Consider the following 5,391-nt stretch of genomic DNA (forward strand, 5'->3'; position numbering starts at 1 on the left):
ACCTTTCAGGGGACCCTCATGTGGAACAAACTTTGAGAATTGCAGGCTTATTTCAATAACATTGGCACCAAGTCAGCTATTCTCTTTCTATTCCCTTGGGAGGTATTTATTCAGGGTCTCCCCTCTCTGTCAAGGCAATCTTCCATCTGCAACCTGAAGGAGAGAATTTCTACTGGTCATATGACTGCCAAGGCTTTGCCCCTTCACTCCTTTCCACCCTGCCACTCCAACACACACACACACACACACACACACACACACACACACGCACTCACTCGCTCATGTTCTACCACTACCAGTACCCACTACAATTGCTGTTTCCACATCACAGATGCAAAATGCTTTTATGTTAAGAGATGGTGAGCATTTTCTTTTGTCACAAAATCAGGATCTCTATAGGTTGGCTTTTAGGATTTTAAGTCATAATCTTACATAGAGTATACTTACATAGACTATGCTACCCAGCCAAAAATATCCGAAAGGTTTGCTCAAAAACAATTCTTGTTGGGTCAGCTTTTATTAAATCCTCCCCGGGAGCTGATATTTTGGGAACAAAATATTACTGGTAAAGAGAAGCATGTGAAGTTTCCAAAAGCAAAAGCGTATGCAACCAATGAAAGGATAAAATTTCAAGGCCTGTACAGTAAAGCAGCTGTTAGATGATTTACTGGAAAATTCTTCCAAAACACAGAGGCTTCCTACTACAAAGGAAATATTTTTCCTTCAAGTCCATAATATTAAAGTTCAATACGTTATGGACTCAAAAGACCTCTCTAATAAAATCTGAGATTTTCACGAAAACCTCCACCTTAGGAACTCGTTCTCGTTCCATCCCTCTGAACAGCCAGAGCATGACTGGTGTGAGATTCGTGATGTGGGTTCTAAAGTCCAGACTCATTCCTTCTGTGCAGGTCCCAGTATCAGTAACAGAGGCCGGGACTCCATTTCTCAAGCATATGAGTGACTCATGTTAAACTAAGCAAATCAGATAACCTCTCACTTCCAATTAGAGAAATTATCTTCGATCTGCCAGCAGAGCTCTGAGTGACTGACAAAGGCAGTGAGGACAATTGCAAAGCAATACTCGCAGGGGGAAGTTGGGGTCAGAAAGGGAGAGAAAAGAGACCGTTCCCAGTACCTGCCTTAGCTTTCTATCTGGACGACCAGGACACAAAGGCCTTTCTCAGATGCTCCAGCACGTGAGCATTTTGGCCAAGTCGTGCTGGAGAGAAGGCGGGCGGGCTGAGGTATGCGGCACAAGGCGCTGTCACTGCTCCGGGCTCCAAGCAGTGACTGTAGGGGTATCTTTGCAACTGAGTGGGCCACAAAGCCCCAAACCAACACTCGCATCTCACCTCATCCTTGACTCTACTGACCCACGAGCCATGTATTCGGAGTTACCGGAAAGCTGTCGGACTCCGTGTAATGTTGTATATTCGTGTTAAACATCCTGAGGCTCACATGCCAAGGACACTGTACCAAGGGCACGTCTGAGCTTACTGAGGGGTAATTGCTCTGAGACTCTGGTCCACACAGGAAAAGCAGAAATGGAGTGGAGAAAAGAGACACAGTGATGCATGTTGAAGGCAAAGCAAGACGTGTCCTGACACTTGCCTCCTTTACTATTTCGAACCCGCCAACCCGTGCTAGCCCTCGTGTCCCTCGGTGTGCCAGACGCTGGGGTAGGCCACAGCAGCAAGAGAAGTTCTCTTCAGGAGCCCACTCTTGATCTGCTGCCCGGGGATGGCGAAGCGACTGCTCTCAGCTTTGTGTGGATGTTCAGACAGCCAGACAGGACACTTGGCTCTGATATGCACATCTATTTGATTGAAACTCCAGGCTACACAGGCCTACGTTTCTGAAGAAATGAATGTGGATATGGTCCAATGGCAACAGGACCACTGATACAGGAATGGTTTGTTCAACAACTATGACATATGAACTAAATGCCTGGGCTTCGATTCTGACAGGAGCCAGGACTGTGGGAGCAGGAGGCCTGAGCGAGCGGAGCACAGGCTCTGGCTTGGCTTCTGGAGCCTGCCTGGCAGTGAGGGTTGGAGGCCCTGTGTCAGTGCCTCAGCTCCACTCTGCTAGAGGAAGATCGGTCAGGTGTCACGTGCTTTACTGTTGGTGAAAGAGGTTATCTGGGGGAGAATGTAGAGAGTGACTTCAAAAAAATAGTTCCATGAAGACGAAAGGTCCCTATCTGAAAAAGTACATATTTGGCCCGTGATGAGAACTTTTTCCTTCCTTATGAAAATAATACTATCTCCAGAGTTATCTAGAACTGTTTACTACATGGACCCTTCGAGTTTCATAGATAAGGAGGGAGTCGAACACGGCTTCCAATGATACTCTGCTCAGTTGGGGAACAGCACGGTGCCCGGCCTCGTGCACTGCTACCCTCGTCCCCTCAGAGGAGCAGCTGTGGAGCCCGTTCTGGAGAGAAGCGATGAATGGTCCCAGGGCCTACTAGTTCCAAGTGCCAGGAGATACCTTAAGACCAGTTACAGAGTTGTCTTTTCCAATGTGTTTTAGCTTCCGTTCTATACCCTGTGGTGTGCACACCCCCTTGGTTCCTTCTCTGCTCTCTTTGCTAACAGATCCCTGGTCTCATTCAGGGGTCAGTCAGCACTGGGCTCACAGCAGTCAGGCTCAGGCCCAGGATGAGTCATGACTGGCCATTCTTCTTGGCCAGTGACTAGTGTAGGGATCAAACCAAAAAAGAAACACTGCTTCAGGGCTTTGGAAAAAGGCTTTCCTCCCTAATAAAAGGAAACTTGACGGACTGAGCAGCTGGATTAACCCAACCTGCAACCCTTGTTTGGGAAGAGAATCAACTCCTTATCATTTAACCCCACTGTATATGGTGAAAATTGCAACTAAAAGAATCCTCAGTGGTAAAAACTTGAATTTACTCTGTATTTCTGGGAGAGAAACCAAGTCACAGGCTATCAGCTCCTACAGAAGAGGAAAAACTAAGCACTCCTAGTAAGCTATGTGAATTGACGCAAATGCAGTCAAATTTGCTCATCTGTAAAATGGGCATAGCAGTATTAACAACGTCAGAGGTTTATGATGATTAATTTCTTTAGTACAGATAAAGCTCTGAAAATAGTTCATAGAATAAAGACTCGATTTAAATGTCAAATATTATTAGTATAGAGATGAAGCAAGAAGGATTGATCATTCTGGGCTAAATAAGGGCTACGGATTAGGGATGAAGATACAATCACTTGCAAAGGGCAAGATTATGGCTGAGCCTGGTAATATAAAGGAGACAGTAACTGCAGCTTAGCAATATCTTCATCATGCTGTTCCCTCCGCAAGAGTATTAGGTGATCTGGCCATGACAGCAGCTCTCCAGGGTTGGCTCAGTTGACCGGATGTGGTAGGCTGAAGGATGCCTCCCTCCCCAGAGACGTCAGTGTTGTAATCCCCAGAACCCGTGACTCTCCTTCCTTACATGAAAATGAACTTTGCAGATGTGGTTAAGATAGGGGTCTGGAGACAGGGAGATTATCCCGGACTTTCCAGAGAGCTCCAATGTCCCTATACGAGGGCAGAAGGAGATCCAAGTCAGTAGTGGGAGATGTGCTGTTGGAAGCAAGAGACAACAGTGATGGGAAGAGGGGGCCACAGCCAAGAAATACAGGACATCCTAGAAACTGAGAAGGACAAGGAAACTGCTTCTCTCCTAAACCTCCAGAAGGAACTCAGCCCTGCCAACAGCTTGAATTTGGACTTCTGACCTCCAGAACTGTAAGAGAGTAAATTTGTGTTGTTTTAAGCCAAAGTTTGTGGCAACATGTTATACTAGCAATAAGAAAGTAGCATTTCTGGCTAACCAGTAAGACACGTCCCCTATGTCTCACACGTATGTCCTTCGGTGTTAGTTTGGATGTTTTTGCTGCAAGTAACAGAAATCTCAACTGAAAATGACTTAAACAGTTAAGGGATCTGGGATCTCACATATTAAAACAGAGAAATGGTGTCAAGGTGTTATAGGTTAGGTAATTCAGCAGCTGAATGACATCATCAGGGATCCATGTTTTTTCCAAATTCCTGCTCTGCCATTCTCAGCATGAAGATTTCTCTCTTCAGATTTGTCCACTCATGGTCATAATGGTTGTTGTGGTTCTAGCCACTACATCCTTACACATTACTATCCAAAGACTAAAAGATAAAATCACTTCTTTCATGAAACCCTCTTTAAGTACCAGGAATATTCTCCCAGAAGTCCCCAAGTAGACCTTGCCTCATGTTAACAGAGGACTTCCACTACCCCCATTTTGACCTCGGCCTGTACTTACTGATTAAGTTCTTCTCTCCAGCTTATCTCTTAACTCAGGCAAAAGACCCCACAAGCCAAACACCCTGTGATGGGAACCCTCAAGTAATAAGGACTGCCCTGATGTCAGCAAGACCCCATATGATTGACCCCAAAGACAGGGATCAACCTTGACCTTTACCATCCACCTGCATGTACCCACCAACTTTTGCCCACATTATCCTTATATAAACCTAGAAGTTATTTTCAGTACTTTGGAGACATCTTTGAAACACTAGTCCACTGTCTTCTCAGTGTTGGCCCTACTGAAATAAATCCCTCTTTCATTTCACCACCACTTGTTTCTCTACCTTTGGATTCTTGTCATCAGTGAGTGGCTGAAATGTGGTTTATTTGGGACCCCCAGAGTGAGGTGGTCTTGCACCCCTCTGCCCTCATTACTGTGTGGTATTAGCAAGAATGGAATGATTCACCTATTTCCAAACCAGTCACTAGTAAGAGGATGGACTCAAGATTCACCTGCTGGGGCAACAGAAGAGTCAGCTCCTCCTGAAGTACTTCGCAGCCTGCCTCCAGGTCACATCAGGAAGGAAGAAGAGGAATAGTAGATGGTGCGCAACAAACACATACCTCCCACATTCTCCCACCCAGGATCCTTCTGAGCAAACAACTACATCCGACGCAATAATTCTCCAAAATTGAGGAGGGCTGTCCTTTCAGCAAAATGTGCAAACATCTGTAACTCGCACTCTTTTTGTTCAAAATCTTCTGACCTGGAAGTGCATTATTTAATATTTTTCTTTGCTCAATGTAGCCCCCAAATTAATGTTTATGGAACCAAGGTTCAATAATGGTTATTTTGTGCCTCCAGTGGTATTACTTTCTTATTTGATTCTCAACAGTTGAACGGGTATTTAGAGTCTACTGGACGTCTTATTAGCATAAATTTTGTATTAGATTGACTAAAAATAAACATACTAACTCTTATACAACAACTTCTCTGGCCTGTTTTTATACTAAGGACTTTACATAACTCATTTAATCTTAGCTATACGAAGTAGTACTGGCTTTCTGTTGGTTGGTTGGTTGGTTGGTTGGTT

The sequence above is a fragment of the Ailuropoda melanoleuca genome, chromosome 2 (assembly GCF_002007445.2).
Source record: "Ailuropoda melanoleuca isolate Jingjing chromosome 2, ASM200744v2, whole genome shotgun sequence".
Taxonomy (NCBI): Eukaryota; Metazoa; Chordata; class Mammalia; order Carnivora; family Ursidae; genus Ailuropoda; species Ailuropoda melanoleuca.